The following is a 24,188-nucleotide window of genomic DNA, read 5'->3' as shown; positions in this document are numbered from 1 at the left end:
CTCTCACAAGCCCGCTGCGACCCAGCGGACAGGATGGTAGGCTTCATCGCAACAAGATGGCCGCCAAGTATGCCCGACCCTCACCGGGGCCGGGACCCTGGGACAAGCGTCTCGATGGCCACGTCGCTGGTGACCGGGTTCCGGGGGCAGGTGAAAAGTTATCCGTTGCGTGGTCACGGGCAACAGTCGTCCCCACTACGGACCCGCTCCCGTAAAAAGCCGGGGGTGGCCCGCAATGATCAGGGCAGGATACGGGCGGCAGCCGGGCAGCTCACCATCAAAGGCAGGGGCAGCCACCGGAGGATCTGAGAATTGCACCCACGGGCATGCACTCGGACCGCTACACTTGACAGTAGAAACGACCACGACGAAATGTAGGCCGAGTTTGGCACCGCTCCGGTGGACCGCCTCCGCCCAGTCACAACAGGCCGCTGTTGTTGAACTGCCACCCGGCCACGGCGCCCACTTGAGGTCCCGGCTCCAGGGCCGCACAGGCCGTAAAGTTCAAATGCTCGTTTCTCCGGCGATACCGCAGCCAGAAACCTCGGAGTCACACAGTCGGGTGCCACTCTCCTTCAGAAACACGACCGCGTAGCACAGGTTGAGGATCTCGTGCAGGATATCCGTGCGGGATGCGGAGGTTCACGGAGCCGGGAGTCTACGCTGCCGTCCCGGTCGCCATCTTGGCTCCTCCGGGCCTTGGATTGTTGATGTGAGTTTGTTTGTGATCTCCAGGCACCCATTGGGTGTAGTGTGTGTGTCTGCACTGCTGCTGTGGTGGTGTGTGCTGCCACTCTTTCACAGTGTTGACTGTTCATTGGCTGCTGTCATGTGCAAGAACGTGCCGTCACCCCCATGTGTTGATGCAAGGCGTCCGCCATTTGCTGGCGAGTCTTTCCTGTGTGGGGACACACTGTTTGTCTGGCTGTGACCTAGGCCATATGGCCAGAGGGCATTGTTGTCTGCTTCTGATTTGCACTATGTGTTTTTTTGGGCCCACACTCCCGCCATCTGGCTTACCGTGACATGTGTTGGTGTTTTCTGTGGCCTGTGACTTGACATTGTCCAGCTGGGTGCATGGGGCATGGTGGCGCCAGTGGCATGTGCGTGTTCATGGAGTGTGGTTGAGTCATGCGATAGCTTGGGGTGGTTGCGTGCCTGTTTGTGAGTTTGGTTGTGGATGACGTTCTCCCCATGTGAGGTGAGTTGTTTGTGTACTCACCCGGGTCTCGGAGTCCTTCTACTCCGTCCACTGCCACCACCGGCAGTATGGCCATCACCCTCTCCTCCCAGGGATGGTATTCTACGCGTCTGCGGGGCGGCCCTCCTCCAGTGACGTTGGCCTGGTTGTGTTCGTCCGTCATTTTGGCTCGGACCCTCCTCCGCATATCGTACCACCTGGCTTGGCATTCATGCCTGGTCCTTCTGGTGTCCGCAACAGCATTCACAGCATCGACGATGGTCTGCCACATGGCTGTTTTTTCTGAAATGCTGGTCTGTCTGACCAATGTTCCAAAGAGGTGTGGCTCAACTCTGAGGATTTCATCGACAAGGACCTCCAACTCTCGGCTAGTGAACTTTGGATTCTTGTTAGTGGGCATGGTGAGGGGTGTGGGTGTGGATGGTGGGGGGGGTGTGGATGGTTGTGGGTGTGTGGGTGTGGTTGTTTGGGGGTGTGTGTGAATGTGATGTGGGGGTGTTTGTGAAGGTGTGTGTGTGAAGGTGTGCAAGTGTAAGGTGTGGTAAAGGTTCAAGTATGGTGCTGTAGGTTGTCTGTGGGGTCTGGCAGCAGTGAGTCTGTGGCAAAGGCTCATGGTTTGTGTGTGTGGTCCCTTTTTATTGGTCCATTGGTGGGTGTGGCTGTGTTTGAACTTTGGGTGGGTGTGTTATAAGGAGTGGTTGTGTTTTGGGCCTCTGTTTTGGATTTTGGCAGTTGCAGGTCAGTGATTGTGTTGTTTTTGAGCTTGTTGGACATGTTTAGTGGCTTTGTGCCAATCGAATGGTGTATTCTTGTGTTGTTTTGCTTTGTCCTCGTTGTGTACGTGCGTTTTTAACGTGTGTACGGTGTGTACTTCGGGCATTTTGTTGTACAGTGCTGTCCTTGTGTCTGGCTTGGTACAACTCGTACATGCGCGATGTTGTGTGAAGGTGCTGGTGTTGGGACCTGGGGTACGCTCCATACGTCCGCGGGTGAGGGTACGGTTCGTACATACACGGGGGGTACGACACATACACGGGTGGGGGTATGATTCGAACGTACACGGGTGTACATACACGGGGGTAGGACACGTACACGGGTGTACATACACACGGGGTACGACACGTACACGGGTGTACATACACGGGGGGTACGACACGGGTGTACATACATGGGTGGGGGTACGACTCGAACGTACACGGCTGTACATACACGGGTGGGGGTACGACTCGAACGTACACGGGTGTACATACACGGGGGGTACGACTCGAACGTACACGGGTGTACATACTCGGGGGGATACTGCTGGAGCAGGATTTTCTGATGAAAATCTATTGGGTTTTTAAGCTCTGGTTTGTCTATTTGTCATAATTAAATTACTAATTAATAATCACTAATTATTTGTTTTGTGTAAGTGTTTTATGCTTATCAACATGTACGTATTAACAAGAGAGAACTACACGTGGGAACGCGTATGTGATGCCTATTAATAATAATGTGCACGTTTAAATGTTGCTGAGTGCTGTTTATTTTAAAGCACAAAACGCTTTTGAATTAATGCTTTTCTGTGTTGCAAAAGCTAGATAATTACATACACATAAGGGTATTAGTGGGGTTAACACTGTTTAATCATTATGCTGTGGTAACGTTGTTTTTGTCTCTTTCAATTAAGATGGTCTATTTTGGCCTAGAAAAACATGGCCGCCGTTTGCAGCCTGGCCTCGAGTGAAAGATTTGTGATGAGAGGGCCTTGCTGAATATGGTCACGAGACATCTGACCACAGTCTTCGCTGGTTAAAACTTTCCGTGAGGACAGCAGCAGTTCTGGGCGAGTTTCCAGATGCATCGGAACAGCCTTGGAAGACAAAGGAGCCATAAAGAAAGAACTCTGAGCTCATTGTGTCATCACCGAGGAAATGTGGATGCTAAAAGATACTTTTTTATTTTTGGTTCCTGTCCTGTCTTTTTATTTTTGTGATTTTCCTGAGCGGAGATTTTCCAAATGTAGCGATGCTACATCCTTTCCTGCTCGCTCTGCTCAGCGGTTCGGCGGACGTGTAGAACATTTAATGTTTCTTTAATATTGCAAGTTTCATTATAAATATTGTTAGCCTAGAGAGGGTAGGAGGCCACTTTGCCATTTCTTCCCAAACCTGCGTTGGTGAGGATCGATGCTGTGAGGACGGTGACTCGGGAGATTTCTACTGAGAGACTTGTCCTGATGACCCATTCTGACATTTTGCTAGAATAGGTAATTATGAGAAAATGATTTATTCTGATTAATTTCTTTTGACTAATTTTAGATAAAGAATCATAATTTTAAATACGGTGTTGGTGATTATTTCTTGTCAATTATTGAGTACTCTATTTGATTATTGTTGTATAGATTGTTTAGATTATGACAATTACAATAACTAGGTCTTATCGACCTCAGTGTAGATGTGGGGTGTTTAGGAGTTTTCTTTCCACAGGTTCAATGCTGGTGGAGTATTTGAGTGTATGTTAGTGAAATGGGCCCTAGTGTATGGTGAGTGTATGTGCGTGTAACTGTGAAATTACTCTATGCGTGGAAGTAGGGAGATTTTGTACACCCTAATCTGCATCAAGTTCCTGGTAGCAGAGGATGGTTATTGATGATTGTCTTGATTTGATTAGATTGCTTGTACATTAGCTGATTGATTATTGATTATTGATTGATGTTGGTATATGTACTAATACTATATGTTGGAGTCGTCATGTTGAGTTATATGTAGTGCTTCTGGAACTTGGGAGCTAGTAGCAGTTCCGTAGTAGGGCAGAGGGAAGTATATGCTGCTCTCGGGAAAGACGGGATTGTTGGTCCTGTACGTATGCAGGAAATAGAAAAACGTGTGACAATCGAAGTTGCGCGTCACATTGTCTGGATTCGGAATCAGTGACATTGTTGTATGTTACTATTAGAGATATTTCTGGTATATAAGGAGTGCGTATGGTAGTGAAGGTTATCTGTGAAACTCTGGTTTTAAGTCCCAGGGATCCGTAAGGTTCGCCGTTAAAGCTTATCGCGGGAGAAGTAATAGGTATTCTCTGAGCTTGTTTGAGAAACTGGGTAGAAGTAAGCTGCTTGGTTAATGTGTGTTATAATTCTGTAGTAGAGCAGATTGTTCGCTGTTCTCGGGAAAAGCAGGATTCTGTGTGTATGTACTATATTTTCTTGTATGAATGTGCGTGAATGTTCATATATTTAGTTGATTGTAAGACTCTTTGGACAAGTCCTAGAGGAAACAATTAATGAATGTATGTTAGAAGGGCAGAGTAGAGGGATGTGCTACTATGTCAACGGGATTCTTGTGAAATAGATTTTCTTTACTATTCTGTGGTTAGCGAAGCAGACAATGGAGATGTTTATATGTTGTAACTAATAGATTTTGTAGAAATTTGACACGGAGTCTACTGAGAAATTTTGTAAAGGAGGGGTAGACGAGTGACAAGAGACAGGAGACAGAAGCGACTGCAGCGACTGCTGACGTCAAACAGACCGCGCTCTGATTGGATATTAGATCAGAATAGTGCTCGCGCTGAGATTGGTGCGTTGGTGTGAGCCGCGCAAGGATTGGTAGAGTTATTCTAGTGACGTAAACGTTCCAGGATTGGTGCGTTAGTGTGAGTCGTGCTGTTATTGGTTGAAAAAAATCATATTGTGCAGTTGTATTACAGAAGGGATTAGAAAGTTTTGGTAAGCGTTAAAATGTATTACCAAGAAGAGAAAAAGAAAAAATCTTTGTTCAGAAATATTAAAAATTGGTTCGACAAGGATAAAGATGTTAAAACGAGAGAGGGTGAATTGTTACCTCCATCGAAAACGCCTGCATCCTTCATGGCTGCGAGATATGGGTATCATACCTGTATATGGTTGGAAAATTGGGTTAGGTATACCAAGGAAGATGGAGTTTTAGCATTTCCAGAACATGGTTCATTTAATCTGGCCGTGTTGAAAAATTTACGGGAAAAGATGTTATGTCTTGACCCAAGACCAAGGCCGACATAGTTCGAGGCTTTAGTGGAATGGGAAGAGGAAGTGCATGAGTGAGAAAAACAGAGGTCTGGAGGCAACTATAGGTATATGTTCGGGAGGAGACATGGTCGTGAAACTCATCATGATCGAATGACGAGATGGCGAGATGCTAGTATGTCAGAGGGATTATATCCTATGAGAACAGTTGAAGAGGGAACAGAAAGGGTTCCTGAGGCAGAAGTGAGAAGATATGGAGTTAATGAATATGAGGATGAGGTTTTGAACGAGATGATTTACAAAAGACCACCTCCATATAGACCGGAACCAGAAGAGAGTACACCAGTTGTTTCTCCGATAAGAGATACAGTACGTATCATTGAGACAGAAAATGTGACACCTGAGTTAAGAAGTGGTAATCCTTTCAGGGAAAGAGAGAATAGAAGCAGTGGCGAAAATACGAGAGAATTAGCCAGAACTACATCGGAATTGACTGAAAAGATCAAAGAACTGACAAAGAATCTAGACGCTGTTACGGTACCCGTAACCATAGGTCCGGTTATGCCTGTTTTTGATAAGCAGAGGACGGGTGAGAATGGTTTGGTTATTCCATATGTTGGGAATAGATTGACAAGTTTGGCTGGTCCTTCAGGAGATTCAGGAAAAAGGGCAGGAAAATTCAGACATGACACATGTAGTGAAGGATTAGAGGTACAGTCTAATTCAGGACTGGATGCTGGTGAAGCTAGTTGTTCAGGAATGCCAATTTTAGAACCGCAGAAGAAAGTGGTTCCAGTGAGAAAATCTACTGAAATAACAGCTGAAGATTTGAATGAATGGATGAAAGTTCTTCAAAAGAGGGATAAAGATTCACAAGCAATTGATGTTGCTAGGTTACGTGTAGAATTAGAAGAGCTTGTTGCAGGGACAGTTCCAACAGAAATTCTAAAAAATCATCATGATGGTGAATTATTGTTTATGTGTAAAAATATCACCTGGAGAGCGAGAAATACACATGACAGATTAAGAGCAATAGCAAATGAATATGGAATTGACATTGATAAAGTGAAAGTTTTGCAGAAGTCTTACAGGATGGATTTCACAGATAAAGATATTGAAAATTTGAATGGTACTGGTAGAACAGGACAGATTAAAGAGATGATCGCTTTATTGCGAAAATGGGGTGATGTTGAGAAGTGGAAGGATAGGTGGTACAAAAAGAGAGAAGAATCAGGGGATAGGACTTATTCAGCATTTCCGGTGAGAGAAAAGGAAAAACCAGTGGATACTTATCCTATGAGAGAAATACCTGGAGGAGGATATGTACATGTTCCATGGACCAGACAGGATATTTTATCATTTACGAATGATTTCCCTCGATTGAGAGAAAAGCCCGTCGAGTGGTATAGGCAGGTAGACAGGTTTGTGAAATTGTCAAAAGTGCTGTGGATTGACCTGAATAGTCTGTTTGATATAATTGTTCCAGCAGACTTGTGGGCTGAGTGTAAAATAGTTGTGAGTTGGCCTACTGAGGAATATCCAAGAGATCAGAGAACAGGAGCACCAGATCCAGAAGTAATGAGAAAATATGAGCAGGTGATCGTATACCTGAAAAATAAAGTACCTCCAAAAGAAACAGACTGGGTTAAAATAGATCGAACACATCAGGAAGCAAAAGAATCAGTTCATGCTTTTTACGAGAGGCTGATACTGGCATTTAAACAATTCAGTGGAGATGAACACCTGGGTGACAAGGATTTGAGTCATTTTGTATACAGATTTGTATATGGCCTGAGACCTGAGATTAGTGAAAGAATTCGTGAGCATACTGTGGATTGGCAGAGTAAGAAAATAGATGAGATTCTGAGACATGCAAAATACTTCAGTGATGAGATTGAAGCAAAACAGAGAAAGCTGAAAGAGAAAGCAATGTGGGCACAAGTGAAAGTTGCGGAAAGACAGGAAGCACAGTTGGTGGAACAGGCGAATAATGCAGGAAATAATGAGGAAGCTAAAAAAAAGTTCCCATGTCACAACTGTGGCCAACTGGGACATTGGAGATCTGAGTGTACCAATCCACCATTAGTGAATAATGAGGGAAAATCCTTAAATCAACAGGTGCAGAACGAGGGGAATAATCAACAGCAGCAACAGCAGAAAGTTGTGAGACAGCAGAGTCAAGAGCCAAAACCGCCCTTGCCGCAGAATAGAGGATCACAAAAGTATAATCCGGATTCGGGATTCTACAATGATGAGCAGGTAAACAAACCAAGGCGTTCTAACCAGGTACAACAGTACTTGTTAAAGAATGAAGGGAGTGAGTCTGAGGGTGATTATTGACGGTGCCGAAGAGAGGAGGAAGAGTGCATACTTGGTGCAACTCTAGAAATAGACCAGGCAGGACCATTTGTGGATGGAAAAATAAATGAAGAAGGTGTTACTTTTTTAGTAGACACAGGTGCGACAAGATCAACTGTCAGGTCAACAGATACTAGAAATCTTCCTCTCTCGGATGAAGCAATCCAAGTAGTTGGTGTAGCTAATACACAAATCAGAACACGTCTTACTGAACCAGTAAGAGTACAAATAGGGAAATTTTCAGACATGCACAGATTTATCGTCTGTGACACAAGTCCAGTGAACCTGTTAGGTAGGGATCTACTTTGTAAAATGAATTGTACAATTTTTTGTACACCAGATGGAATAGCTTTTGAAACACCAGATGAGGATGTTTTGTACCGAATGACTCTAGAAAATAGAGAGAGTGAGTTAATTGGTGCATATGCTGTATTTGATCCGGAGGATTTGCCTCAAGAGCTGAGAGACACAGTGAAAAGGACAGTTTGGGATTTTACTGGAGAGGATGTGGGATTGATAAATAATGTAGATCCTGTGAAAATTTCAGTGAAAGAGGGAATTACTTATCCTAACATTTCTCAGTACAAAATGACACCAGAAATAATTGAAGGAATAACTCCTATAATTGAGAAAATGATTCAGCAGGGAGTTCTGAGAGAACTACTGAGTAGTCCGTGTAATTCACCGATAATGGGACTAAAGAAGCCTAATGGGAAGTTCAGGATTGTACAAGATTTGAGAAAAGTTAATCAAATTGTGGTGGCATGTTGTCCTATTGTGCCAAATCCATCAGTGATTTTGTATCAGATTCCACATGATGCTGAGTGGTATACAGTGATTGATTTGTGTCATGCTTTCTTTTCAATTCCATTGCATCATGACAGCCAGCCGATTTTTGCATTTAGATTTGGCCAGCGTATTTTAGCATGGTGTCGTATCCCACAGGGGTATACAGAGAGTCCTTCAATATTCAATCAGTTATTGAAAAAGTCATTGGAGAGTTTGATCATGCCTGAAAACTCAGTATTAGTGCAGTATATTGATGACCTACTTGTGGCATCAAAGACACGTGAAGCTTGTGAAGTAGATACTATAGCTTCACTGAATCATCTGGCAGATGGAGGGTTAAAAGTATCTCCAGCCAAATTGCAATTCTGCAAGAAAGAAGTGCATTATCTTGGACACAATATTGAGAAAGGTCTGAGAAAAGTGACTGATGACAGGATCAAAATTATCAGGGAAATGAAGGCCCCAAAGACCCAGAGGGAAGTGAGAATGTTCCTGGGAATGGTGGGTTATTGTCGTCAGTGGATAATTAATTTTTCGCTGATAGCAAAGCCACTGATTAAGCTGACAAAAAGTGAGATGACAGACCCATTGGAACTAGATGGAGAACAAATGGCAGCATTTGAAGAGTTAAAAAGTAGAATGTGTGAAGCCCCTGCTTTGGGTATGCCAGATTATGAAAAAGAATTTGAATTGTACTGCAGTGAGAGAAATGGATGTGCACTTTCAGTGTTAATTCAGAAGCATGGATTACTGAGAAGGCCTATTGCGTACTTCTCATCGACACTTGACCCTGTAGCTGTGGGTTTACCAGGTTGTCTGAAATCTGTGGCTGCAACTTGCAGAAGCCTAGAACAGAGTGAGGGAATCATAATGGGATATCCTGTAAGGGTATTCGTACCTCATAATGTGGCAATTCTTTTGACAAGAAGCAGAACTCAGTACATGTCACATAGTCGGTTGACTAAATATGAGAAAGTCATTCTGGGAGCATCAAATGTGACACTTGTCAATAAGTTGATGACAATAACTGATGACATGATTTTGGATTACTGTAAAGGCCTGGCTGACGCAGTTCATTCTGTGTTTCACCAGATTGGAGAAGAAGCTACCACACTTGAGAAGAAGCAAGCTCATGATCTGAGTCCAGGAGACTGGGTGAGGATTAAAGTTCACAGAAGAAGAAATTGCTTGGTTCCGAGGTGGGGAAGACCAAGACAAGTCATTCTAACTACGACGACTGCAGTGAAGTGTGCTGGTGTGAAAAACTGGGTGCATGCGAGTCATACTCTGAGAGTTCCAAACCCAAAGGATGGGACTGGTAGAGAGTATTTTGAAGAGTCAGATTCCAGTGATGATGAAGACCCAGAACCAGTGAGAAAAAATCAAAGTTCAGGAAAAGAAGCAGAAAAGGCTTCAAGAGAACCATTGAGAATCTCAGAAAGGAAATCAGATTCTGAAAGAGAGCCTGAAGTTCCAAAAAGCAGTGGAGGAAAAAGAAAAGAAAAGAGCAGTTCCACAGAAATTACTCCTGAATCAGAAGAGGAGGAGATTGAAGAACCACTTGAGATTATACTTGAAGAAGTAGGGTCAGAAGAAGATAGAGAGGGACAGATTGCGGAAGACCCCCGAGGAGGTGTAGGGAACATTCTTGACAAGCTAGGTGAAGGGACAAGTAGACAGCAAGAAGATTGCGTGTCGGAGACCCGAGGAGGGAAAGAAGTAGGTAAGTCTCAAATAGTGGTGAAAAAGACTGTGGAGCGAAAGAAAACTGCTGAAGAACAAGAGGCATTTGAAACAGAATCGGATGAAAGTGAGAATGGAAAATCAGAGGGTCGAGTTCTGAGAAAGAGAACTTGGATTGGAGAAAGAAATAATACAGAAACAAGACCGAAAAAGGTCGTAAGAGGAGATTTTTGGCCTAACAACAGCGTAAAGAGGCTGAGATACAGACTGATAAGAGGGAATACATCGAAAGCTGAACAAGTGAATGAAGTGTCGAGTCAAAACGAAGTAAAAAGGAAGGAGCAAAAGGAGTCAAGAGAACCTGAGGAAATAAAGAGAATTAGAAGACCCAACCAAAAGTACAGATCACCGGAATGGTCTTATGTGGCACTGTCTGAAGAAGGCGAAGAAGAAACAGTGAATCGAGACAATCCGGAGGGGATCTTGAGAAAAGTGGTTGAGGAAAAGGAAAAATCTGTTGGAATCTTAAAAGTTATCCTGACTGACATTGGAGAAGAGTCAGATGCACAGGATGTTGTTGATGATCTGATACAATTTGATGTTGCTGAAGAAGGAGGAGTGAAAAGTGATGAATATCCAAATTGAGTGAACTGAAGAAATCACTTGGAAAAAGTGAAAAGGAGAAAGTCTGAAATTCAGCTGTCTGAAGTAATCCAAAGTTTGAGAAATTACAGTAGTGGAGTAGTAGAGGCTAAGTCAAAAGACAAGGTCAAAGTAGTAAAATGGCTAACATAGAGAATAATCAAAGTAGATGTGTCTTCTTAAGAAGATGGTGTAGAATGTGCTGCTGCTGTACTGGATTATTAATGCTACTATGGGGTGTTTTAGCTTTATTAGTTACATTTAGAGTTTCAATAGGTACATTTGAAATACATACTGAGAATGAGACAAATGTAGAAAAGAATTTGCAAAAAGTAGTTCCAACTAGAATTAGTAATACTTACATGCATAAAGATAGGTCAATTAATGATTTTTCTAGTAATGTTTTTTCAAAATTGCTATACGAATATGTGAAAACAATGGAAGTAAGGGATTGCTACGCTTGTATGCAATTACCTGCATCCGTTTCAGAGGGTGTTACTTATCACCATTTACCAGCTACGTATGGAATTTCTTGTAGTGTATTAAGTAGTGTTTTTTATCTGTTAGGGAAAATAGATTATAAGATGTCTAACAAAGATAGTATTTTTGGGCACTTGCCAATGAACAAAGAGCTGAATCCAGCTAAAGAAGCTAACATTTTTGGTGAGATTTTTATTGAGAAAGAAGAATTAACATTAGATTACATTTTTAAGAATAATTTAACTTGTAGTTTGGAAGAAGAGGAGAAAGCTTTCCTGAACATGGTGGAGGAAAGGAGATTGAGTATGCATGAAAAGGCAGGGAAATATAAAGTGAGTGAAACAATTTGGGACATTGAGATGGGAAAAGAATTGAGAAATGGAGCTAGTCCAACTTTAGCTTTAGATGCACCACAGAAGGGTAAGCTGTGCATTACAAGAGGGAAATCCCAATATGATACATATTTTGTTGGGACTAGTGAATGTCATGATACATACTTCATTGCAACAGGATGGGGTTTCAGAGGTGGAGAAGATACAATTTTTCCAGGAGTGTATTATGTTTGTGGGAACAAGGCTTATTACAAGTTGCCTGACTATTGGTATGGCACGTGTTATGTGGGCCTGGTTTTTCCAAAGATTTTTCATATAGATAGAATAGAAGATGTAGAACATATTAATTTACTAATGCGCTTCAAGAGGGAAACTTGGTCTGAAATAGTGGGTGACATTTTTGGAGCTTTAATTCCAGCAGTGGGAATTTCTTTAAATGCTTATGGGATTCGGAAACTGTCAACAGTGGTGGATCGCTTATCGACAAATACCGCTGGAGGGTTTCTTTTGGTGAATACGGAACTAATTGCCGTACGTGCCATGTCTATGCAAAATAGACTTGCTCTTGATATTCTATTGGCTAGGAGGGTGGAGTTTGTGGAATGCTGAAAGTTCAACATTGTTGCACTTACATTCCAGACGAAAGCAAAGACCTGAAGGTCTATATCAAAAATATTACTGATTTGCATGAAGAATTAGTACCACTTGAAGCTGAAAGTATCTGGACTAAATTAGCTAATAAAGTGATAGCTGTTAAGAGTTTTATTGCAAAAATAGGTAGTACTATTATAGGTAAAATATTGTTTCCTTTAACTTGTATAATTGTTGCTTTATTGATATTGAGATTGGTGTGTTTGTGTTGTAAAAACAGGGGAGGGAAAAAGAAATTAATTAAAAGAAATAATGAAAAGAGAAATAAAAGGTTGAAAAGAGAACCACAAGAAATTGAATTAGAAGAATTAAGGGAGAGTGTCTACTTAGAAACAAAGAGGGATGATGAAAGGGTGTCTGGTGTGTAGTGTTGTGTAAAGAGAAAAAGACATTTCCAATTTCTCCTAAAATGGGACTAAATTTCACTAAATTTTTTTTTTGGGTTATTTGGTGATAAAATCACCAAAGGGGGGATTGCTGGAGCAGGATTTTCTGATGAAAATCTATTGGGTTTTTAAGCTCTGGTTTGTCTATTTGTCATAATTAAATTACTAATTAATAATCACTAATTATTTGTTTTGTGTAAGTGTTTTATGCTTATCAACATGTACGTATTAACAAGAGAGAACTACACGTGGGAACGCGTATGTGATGCCTATTAATAATAATGTGCACGTTTAAATGTTGCTGAGTGCTGTTTATTTTAAAGCACAAAACGCTTTTGAATTAATGCTTTTCTGTGTTGCAAAAGCTAGATAATTACATACACATAAGGGTATTAGTGGGGTTAACACTGTTTAATCATTATGCTGTGGTAACGTTGTTTTTGTCTCTTTCAATTAAGATGGTCTATTTTGGCCTAGAAAAACATGGCCGCCGTTTGCAGCCTGGCCTCGAGTGAAAGATTTGTGATGAGAGGGCCTTGCTGAATATGGTCACGAGACATCTGACCACAGTCTTCGCTGGTTAAAACTTTCCGTGAGGACAGCAGCAGTTCTGGGCGAGTTTCCAGATGCATCGGAACAGCCTTGGAAGACAAAGGAGCCATAAAGAAAGAACTCTGAGCTCATTGTGTCATCGCCGAGGAAATGTGGATGCTAAAAGATACTTTTTTATTTTTGGTTCCTGTCCTGTCTTTTTATTTTTGTGATTTTCCTGAGCGGAGATTTTCCAAATGTAGCGATGCTACATCCTTTCCTGCTCGCTCTGCTCAGCGGTTCGGCGGACGTGTAGAACATTTAATGTTTCTTTAATATTGCAAGTTTCATTATAAATATTGTTAGCCTAGAGAGGGTAGGAGGCCACTTTGCCATTTCTTCCCAAACCTGCGTTGGTGAGGATCGATGCTGTGAGGACGGTGACTCGGGAGATTTCTACTGAGAGACTTGTCCTGATGACCCATTCTGACATTTAGCTAGAATAGGTAATTATGAGAAAATGATTTATTCTGATTAATTTCTTTTGACTAATTTTAGATAAAGAATCATAATTTTAAATACGGTGTTGGTGATTATTTCTTGTCAATTATTGAGTACTCTATTTGATTATTGTTGTATAGATTGTTTAGATTATGACAATTACAATAACTAGGTCTTATCGACCTCAGTGTAGATGTGGGGTGTTTAGGAGTTTTCTTTCCACAGGTTCAATGCTGGTGGAGTATTTGAGTGTATGTTAGTGAAATGGGCCCTAGTGTATGGTGAGTGTATATGCGTGTAACTGTGAAATTACTCTATCCGTGGAAGTAGGGAGATTTTGTACACCCTAATCTGCATCAATACGACTCGGACGTACACGGGTGTACATACACGGGGGTACGACACGTACACGGGTGTACATACACGCAGGGTACGACACGTACACGGGTGTACATACAGGGGGGGTGCGACACGTACACGGGTGTACATACGCGGGTGGGGGTATGACTCGAACGTACACGGGTGTACATACACGGGGGTACGACACGTACACGGGTGTACATACAAGGGTGGGGGTACGACATGTACACCGGTGTACATACACGGGTGGGGGTATGACTCGAACGTACACGGGTGTACATACACGGGTGGGGGTACGACTCGAACGTACATGGGTGTACATACACGGGGGGTACGACTCGAATGTACACGGGTGTACATACACGGGGGGTACGACTCAAACGTACACGGGTGTACATACACGGGGGGTACGACACGTACACGGGTGTACATACACGGGGGTACGACTCGAACATACACGGGTGTACATACACGGGCGGGGGTACGACTCGAACGCACGGGGGCTGGGGGGGTGTTCGGCGCGTATGCGGGCACATGTCACCATGGTTGCTATGGGAGTTCGGTGCGGACGGTGTTTTTTCCATACGGTTGTAACATCGGACGCACGGTCGGACTTCACTTTTCACATTTGTACGGTAAATCGTCCGGGGACGTGTCGGACACGTTTTCCGACCCGAGGACGTGTGGGGAATTATTCCCAATGCAATTCATATGGTCTTTTTACCATGCGAATCGTAATTGGCAGTTTGTACGGCACTTGTACGATTCGTACGGTAAAAAGACCGGATACGAGTCGTCCGGGCAATTTTTTTCCAGGATCGTAATCGGGACCATGATATCAAAAATATTTATCGTTAAGAAATTCATGCTTTAAAAATAATTTCTCAATTCCATGGGGGCGAGAAGGTTAAATTAGAAAAGGATTTTAGCCATGAATTAAATGCCAAGCAAAATAAATTCTCATGGAGAACTGGTAAACGACGTTCAGCATGTATCAGATTTGAATGTAACCCTGGGTACTTTTTAGGGTGTAGCATGGTGTACCTGACTCCTGAAGGAAAGCTGCGGGCCAGTGCGTGTGACTTGAAACAACATATCCTTCACCTCTGCCTGTGATAAAGGCAAAAATTAAGAAGCACACAACAGTGGCACACTGATATTTTTCCATAAGCTTTCATAGGAGAATGCATTGGGATGCTGCAAAATATCTCAGGCTGATTTTAAAAAAACGATACACTTTGGAGAATGGGAGGGATTTAGATTTTGACTGTCAGGGCATTCTGTTTCAATTGCAATGGAGTATCATGTCTGCCAAACTGATGTTCCATCCCCCCTCCCACCATTATTTATGATCAGGAGGACCATCAGCTTTACATTGATGGATCTCCTGTTGGCTCCGTCTAAAGAAAACTACCTCCAACAGCCCACTGGCCTAAGAGCTGTCGGAGTTTCTTATTTTTCAATAAAAAGCTCACGTTTGTGAATTTGGTTTTGAAAACAAAAAGTGTTAAAAGTGTGGTGGATGGCCGTCAAATCTGATGGTGACCATCCACCAAACCTTTTGTATCTTGAAGAGGTCCACAGTGATAGCTGGTCAATGTACAGAGATGACCTCTGGATTAGTGGTCATCTCATAAAGGACGGACTCCCAACCATCAGGGTGGCAGATGTTTAGTCCTCTGCTTTCTTGATGGATGGTACTCCATCCTCCAGGGTCTAAATCAGAGTCTAAGTGTGCTGTGCACATGTTGACTTACTGGTACGTACACTGGGATGAATACTTATGCATTAGGTATCATGTTGCATTGATGTACAGAAAGGATTTTTTGCATAAACCACTTTCCATTAATTTAGACTCGTAAAGTGCGTGTACGATCTGACCGAAGGCATGTGGTCAAACAATATTATATTTGAACACCCCTCTCCTTGTTCAATACAAAACCATTCACTGTCATGTATAATTTAACATGCATAATCTAAGTAATTGTCTCAAAGTGGGTATTTCATGTTGCATTTGCAGAAATGAATTGATGCCATTAAAGGATAAGATTTTGCCCCATACAACCATCAACACGTCTCCCTATCAAAGCTATGTGCTCAGTTATTTTCCAAAAGGGCTGTAGAAATGTGGCATGTCTTGTGGCGAGTAAAATCTATCACCGTAGGAGGCGGTGGTGTCTAGCAGCTGATGGAAAAAACAGCAACATAAGAATACCTTGCGTTTCTTTCTATAGCGCTAAGCGCTGTAAATAACTTCTTTGTTATCACTCTCCAGTGTACAGTGCTTTATTTACTGACATTCAAGAGGACGGAAGGTTAAGAGTGCCTATTGGCTTTGTGACTAAAACATTCACATTGTTAACAGAAACGGTAACTGCTTCCACCTGAAACATATGAAACAATGCTGGCTTTAAGGCAGTGTGACCTGTTCCACCGCACCTGGAGCTAACAGCCACCAAGCTTGAGGGCGGCATTTGGGCTCTGATACAAATGAGAGCAGAGCACTGTTGTCTATCATTTCTATGAAGATGGCTGTTGTGGAGATGAAAGACAACGGCACTCATAGTCACACCGCGCAGTAGCAATCTCGCAGATCTGGCTTTTGCGCTTTACTGTTTTTGCAGCTAGGCTGGTGGCAGCGTGTTGCATTGGGTAAGTTCATGCATCCTTTGGCTTCATGAACTATGTCATAATGTCAGAACGGTGGTAGAAACCTGGAGATCATCATTGCAATTCATTGCCACGTCCGAGCATTTGCACAGGAAGGGGAGAGTATCTGCAGTGACCATTCACGGCAAGCAACAGATGCCATTCTGTGGATCCCTCAAAGCCCAATGGCAACAATAATTATGAATTCTCATCTACGGCTGGGCACGCAGTCTTTTGTACTCATATAAAGCATCCTGCACATGGCTTTCTTTTCATGTCCTGCTTGCCCAAATAGCTCCCTTGCTTGTCCCAAGCCAAAACCTCGTAACGACTCATAATAAACCGGGTCTGGTGGCATAGTGGACTAATGTGTCCCCTGTAGGAGCAAGTGTTCGACCTCATGGTCACAGGTTCAAATTTCAGTGGGTCCACTTAACCTTTAATCCTCCTGAGCTCGATAAAATGAGTAGAATTGAGTTGGGTAACAATAAACATCTATTATTCAGTGCCAAGATACCCTTGGGTGAACAAGTGCTTTACAAAGACACGTTATGTTATCTATAGAACGTTGCCCACACTGTCCTAAACCCGCTGAGCTATGGTGTGTTATAATACGCACATACCCTGCAATATCCTGCTACTCTAATCATTACTAGGCATTGCTACTTGCAGTGCTCCAAGACATGTTAAACCCTACATCCTATATCACAGACATGGTTCACCATGTCCTTGCTGCCTCACTATTCTACCATCATCACTCTATGTCCAAGTGGAGCCCCTTCCCACCTGTCACACTGCAGCTCTTCCCACCTGTCACACTGCATCCCTTCCCACCAGTCACAATGCACTCCTTCCCACCTGTCACACTGCACCCCTTCCCGCCTGTCCCACTGCAGCTCTTCCCACCTGTCACACTGCACCCCTTCCCACCAGTCACAATGCACTCTTTCCCACCAGTCACACTGCACCCCTTCCCACCAGTCACAATGCACTCTTTCCACCTGTCACACTGCACCCTTTCCTGCTGCTAGGTGGCACCCTCTGCCTCGCCATTCCACGCTGTGTTCCGTTTAGCTAAGGTGCCCCACCTACCATGGCGCCCCGATGCATATGGAATTATTTGGGAGCCCGATTACACTTAGCTCATGCGTATTACTTTCGTTAGATCTTGGTTTAGTTTTATTGGTTTGTTTCACAATGCTGATCACAGTCTGCTTATGAGCACATTTTAGACTGTGATGGTAAAGGATAAGGGTGGAAACCTAATTTGGCAAGCTGTTGAACACTTGGTACAAGAAGCAATCTGCCATAGTTCAATAACTTAATGCAGCTGAACTATATCAAAATAAGCTGTTACCTATTCTGGCCTCATCCTAACTGGACTGCTGCTTGTTTTGGGGCTATGGTGAAGTGGAGGCACCAAAAGGAGGTACATCCAGGAGAAGAAAGTGAAAATATGGTGCTGAAGAGTAAAGAGGTGACTTGTGAAATATCATCATCATCATAGATGGGGGATTCCAAATGTGGGGGGAAAGGGGCAGTCTGACACAGCAGAGTAAAGTGGTGTAAAGGGCAGAACAGGAGTATTTGAGACACTCTGAAGACCACTACCCTTTCCACAGACCTTAGTAATCCGTAATTCACTGTCTCATATTTTCAGAGTTTAAACATGTTCAATTCTAAGTATTCACAACAAAGGGCCTCATTTATGAAAAGTGACGCATCTCTGCGAGAAAACAGCGATGCGTCACTTTTCATTACGCCCTCCTTTTGACACCAATGATGCGTCATATTTACAGTATTATGCATCATGTCACAAGGAGTTACAGATACGTCAGTATTTCTGACGTATCTGTAGGCACAAAAATGACGCATTGCTGGAGTGTGTCACAAAAGTGACGCAACTCCAGCAATGGGTCATTACACATGGACAAGTCCCATGTGAAATGTGCCTGCGTCAGTCTTACGCCTGCCATGAGGCAGACGTAAGATATTGATGCATTTGCGTCTTAGAAGTGGCGCAGTGAAATCTTATAGATTTCCCTGCATCACTTCTACGAGGCTTACATGCGTTAGAACGCCCCCCCCTGCATACATTATACCTGGCGCAGGTATAATGTGACACAGGAGGGCTTTACAAAGTGACGCATCTACCTAGATGTGTCACTTTGTAAATATGGTGCAACAAGGCTCACTTTTTACGCCACTGGTGCGTCACAAAAAGTGACGCACCGGCGGCACAAAAGTGACGTAAGGGCTCATAAATAAGCCCCAAAGTCTTTGTTGTTACTTATTCATTTGATACTGCTAACAAGCATTAGCAAACCGTATAGGTCTGGCTTGTTTTAGGCGTAGGTGTGTTGTTGTGTTATATGATTGGATGCAGTGACAGCAAACTCAGAGAGATATGCAAATACTGGTTAGGTAACCCAATGTGTGAAGCAAAGGATTTTAGTTGATATGTTTTAGGTTTTGTGAAAATCCATATTTTAATGTTGGACAGTGCACATTTAGCCTGACCAATCAAGTAAGCGTAGTCTCAATTTGAAGTTGGCATAGCAGATTTAGAGAAGTAATTATTATTTTACTGTAGCTCACTAAATCCATAATTCAACGTCTTGTCACATTCTTCACAAAAGAATAGCTAGACATCTACTTTTTAGTTGTTAGTGTGTATCTTGAGTTTCAGTTTGATCATCCGTTCTTTTATAAATGTGTTGCATTTAATAGATGGCATAAGAGGAGCTTGAAAATGTACAGAATTTAGCATGATGTGATCCAACTGATCAGACAGTGAAGCGCTGCTCGAGTGACATTTCAAATCTGACTATGCTTGTAGCCAATTTTTGCATTAAACATGTGCTAGATTTCTATGAGGTTTCCCAAGTGTCTATTTTCTTTATTATAATTACCTACTCCACTAATTTTGGATTACAGAGTAGCATGATATTAACTGTAAAGCACTTCAATGCCTTGTCAGGGGTGTAAGAGCTGAATAAATGCAATCACAATACAATACAATAACCTGGCAGGAGTTCATGGTGAGTCTTGAGGTGTGGAGTTTCCATGTGGACCAGTCATGGATCTTCATGGGAGATGGGCTCAGAGCACCTGAGGCTGAAGATAAAACAAACTGTGTGGTGTTGGGCTCACAGTTGATTGAATTTGTAACTTAAAGCCACAACTGGAGATCTGTGCTACTATTAAAGTGCAACATTACTACTGCAAGGGCCAATACAGTCCTATGAGGAAGCGAGGACAGTGGTTGGGGCACAGGCAGTAACCCTGCTTATATGAGGAACCAAGGACGTGCTGGGAGTTGTGGAAAGGAAAACGTGGGGCATAACACACATAGGTTACATGACTTTGATGCATAGTGACATTACATATTTTTGGGGGTTTTGCAGCCCGCTCTGTATTTTGAAATTAATTTGTGATCTTATGTCTACCCCACTGACCAGCATAGAAATTTAGGTGTAGCTGAGTGTGATATCTCATGTCATTCTTGACCAGAACAGACCGATCTATGATTCATCCATGATGTCAGTTTGATGAAGGCTTTCTTAAAAGTGCCCCTGGCATGCACTTATATATCTTCTTAATGAGATATAGAAGGATACAGAGAGCACGGAGCATCAGGATTATTGCAATCAACTATTTTTACTCTGCGTGTCTTTAGCATTCTTTAAAACGTGTGATTAAAAGGTGTGCCACTTTTAATCTTCGCATGTCCCTAGTAATTTCAACGTATTAGTGATCATTAGCCACATTTTTCTATTGTTCCCATTGCCTCAGCTGTAGCTTCAATTACATGTTAGCATTTTGAGAATATTATGTAAATGGGAATATGAAAAGGGACAGCCCATGTGTTCACCATTTCAGTAATTACTATGTACAGTTTGAACACTGAATGCATTCTATTATGAAACGTCTCCCTATTTGCATGATGACAGTCTGAAGTGTTCCCTCCTCAAGCAGGTATCCTTCTACAACTAAACCAGAAAGGTGATTGGATGATACCAATATGCAATGAACGTGCTTGTGCAATTAAAATAAAATTCGTATTCAAGGTCCCAATACCATTCTTAGCAAAAGAGCAATGTCCGCACATCCCTTGTACATTTTTCAGGCTAATGTCTTGAAATATAACATGAAAGCTGCAAAAAGCCTTGAAAAAATGTATAACTTAGTGAACCATCTAAAAAACAATATAAAGTAGAAAATGGTCATCATTTCAGTGTCAGTATTCTACAGATTTTGAATAGAATCATCTTTGGCTTCAATTGACAAAGAAATTGAAGATGACTCGGCTGCTACTCTTAATAATCAAGATGACAGTACACTGCCTGCTGAGAACAATACATTGTCACCCTCTTTTGAGTGTCAGAATTCTCCAAATATTGAAATAGAATCATCTTGGGCTTCAACTGACAAAGAAATGAATGATGTTTCAGTTGCTGCGCTAAATAATCAAAAAGCTATTGCACCATCAGCTGCGCACAATAACTTGTCACCCTCCTTGTATGATACAGGTGATCCAGGACTGTGGCCAAACAAATTAATTGTCCATTTATAGATAATGCAGTAACTTCTGGAAGACATTCAACAGAGGTTATGAAAGTTCCCTGAGATAATAATAAATGTCATTTTTCAAAAATCTTTCAAATGCGAAAACTGTACAATGGTGAAGAAATAAAGCGCAGATGCCTGGTTTACTCAAAAATTTCAGACAGTAGGTATGTTGTTGTTTAAAGCAAAAGACACACAATTGATGGACGGAATGCAGAACAAATCAAAACATTCACCCCCAGTCAAAAGATCTAGGTTAAATCCATCATTCTTTCGCTCACCGTGCCACCCCAGTTTAGACCTGGCCATATGCAAAACAGTCTTGACCCTGTGCCTCATGGGAAAAGTCCAGCCCAAACTGTCAAGCCAGGTCCTCCCTGGACCGGAAACAAGCATCCTATGACCGGTTTCGGGGTTTCACCCCTCTTCAGCCAGGATAGCTTGATTCCAGTGGCACAGTGAGCCCAGGACCCACGTCTGGGCATACCTGGCGCACTTAGGGCAAGAAAGCAAAAGACACACACAATTGATGAACGGAATGCAGAACAAATCAAAACATTCACCCCCAGTCAAAAGAACTGGGTTAAATCCATCATTCTTTTGCTCACTGTGCCACCCCAGTTTAGACCTGGCCATATGCAAATCAGTCATGACCCTGTGCCTCATGGGAACAGTCCAGCCCGAACTGCCAAGCCAGGTCCTCCCTGGACCGGAAACAAGCATCCTATGACCGGTTTCGGGGTTTCACCCCTCTTCAGCCAGGATAGCTTGATTCCAGTGGCATAGTGAGCCCAGGACTCACGTCTGGGCATACCTGGCGCACTTCAGGCGAGAAAGCAAAAGACACATGTTAGACCTGGCACCATTGGCGTGGGTCTCCCTTCCATTTTTTGCTGTCGCCTCATGTGATTTTGCTGGTTATAGATGCTTTGGGCACTGTGCCACTTCTGTTCAGTGCCACAGTGCAAGTGCTTCCTATAGTGAATTATTGTATGGATTAGTGACTCCATGATTGGCTTGATTGGCTTACTTGTCAGACCCTAGTACAGTGCACTGTGTGTGTCCAGGGCTTGTAACCAATGCTGCTGGTGGACTTGCAGCACGGATTGTGCCACCCACCGGAGCATCTTGTAAAGTGTGTCTCAGGTCTACCATTGCAGAGCCTGTGTGCAGTCTGGTACTGCCATGCTGACTGGGCAAGTGCACCCACTTGCCAGTCCCTAAACCTTCCCTTTTATACATATTAGTCACCCCTATGGTAGGCCCAAGGGCAGGGTGCATTGTAGGTAAAAGGTAGGGCATGCCCTGGTGTGAGTGGCATGTCCTAATAGCGAATTACAGCCATTTTCGTTTTTCACTATTGCAAGGCTACCTGTTCTCCATAGGCCAGAATGGGCAGTTTGGTTATTACATTTTATAATCCTAACTGACTCAGAGAACATGGTAGAAATTCGAGTTTAGTATGCCTGAACTCAGAATGATAAAATACATATTTTAGTGAAGTTGGCTTTAACATTCTGTGTTTGAAAATGCCACTTTTAGAAAGTAGCCATTTTCTTGTCTAACCATCCAAACCTGCCTCTGCTAGGTTGTGTATTCCTTGTCTGGAGTTTGAGTGACAGGGCAGGGGGATTCCAGGAGACAGGGTGGGTCAGCCCAGTGGTGAATAGAGAGATCTGCATCTAGCAGGGAGGGAGGAGTTGCACCTGGGACTTGAAGGCTCTTGAGGCTTGAGCCGAGAGCAGGATAGCGCTTTACTCCTGGGAATAGAATTGCTTGTTACAAGGTGACTGCTTGCATTACCTGTGTTATATTTTTAACCTTTTAACTGTTACACGGACATTTTTACCTTTTTGCACATCAGTCCTAAGACGGCCAGTTTTTATCTATTGGGTCACTAACAGTCAACTGAGACTCCTGGCAACTTACCCGCAGCCGTCCCAGTCCCGAGCAGGCGTTTCCCCTGTGGATCGGGCTCTTCTGGGTTGCGGCCGCCATTTTTTTGGTGGGAAGTCAGGTGGGCGGTCTAGTTGTGCTGAGGACTATTTCTATGGCACTGGAGCGGTCGCGCAGCGTCCACTCGCTCTTGAGGCTTGAGCCGAGAGCAGGATAGCACTTTACTCCTGGGAATAGAATTGCTTGTTACAAGGTGACTGCTTGCATTACCTGTGTTATATTTTTAACCTTTTAACTGTTACACGCACATTTTTGCCTTTTTGCACATCAGTCCTAAGATGGCCAGTTTTTATCTATTGGGTCACTAACAGTCAACTGAGACTCCTGGTAACTTACCCGCAGCCGTCCCAGTCCCAAGCAGGCGTTTCCCCTGTGGATCGGGCTCTTCTGGGTCGCGGCCGCCATTTTTTTCGGTGGGAAGTCAGGTGGGCGGTCCAGTTGTGCTGAGGACTATTTCTATGGCACTGGAGCGGTCGCGCAGCGTCCACTCGCTCTTCAGGCTTGAGCCGAGAGTAGGATAGCGCTTTACTCCTGGGAATAGAATTGCTTGTTACAAGGTGACTGCTTGCATTACCTGTGTTATATTTTTAACCTTTTAACTGTTACACGCACATTTTTGTCTTTTTGCACATCAGTCCTAAGACGGACAGTTTTTATCTATTGGGTCACTAACAGTCAACTGAGACTCCTGGTAACTTACCCGCAGCCGTCCCAGTCCCGAGCAGGCGTTTCCCCTGTGGATCGGGCTCTTCTGGGTCGCGGCCGCCATTTTTTTGGTGTGAGGTCAGGTGGGCGGTCTAGTTGTGCTGAGGACTATTTCTATGGCACTGGAGCGGTCGCACAGCGGGCGCGCGCAGCGGGCGCGCGCAGCTGGCGCGCCACAGGCACGCCGAAGGCGCCCAAGGCAAGCCCGTCTGCGCCCGTCCGCGCTCGGTCCGTGCTCAGTGCCAGTCACGCTGCCCGACCCCCCTCCCAATTGAGTAGGCCCTGGACTAGAGACCAGTTGTTTGCCTTTTCACAGCCTCACTGTGTCGCGCCTATGTGTTTTGCTCCAGACACTATATCGTTTATAGGCAGAGGACATGCTAGGTTTCACTGTGGGTCCTGCAATT

Source organism: Triturus cristatus, chromosome 9 (genome assembly GCF_964204655.1).
Source record: "Triturus cristatus chromosome 9, aTriCri1.1, whole genome shotgun sequence".
Lineage (NCBI taxonomy): Eukaryota > Metazoa > Chordata > Amphibia > Caudata > Salamandridae > Triturus > Triturus cristatus.
The sequence above is the reverse complement of the archived record's forward strand: the minus strand, read 5'-3'. Positions refer to the sequence as shown.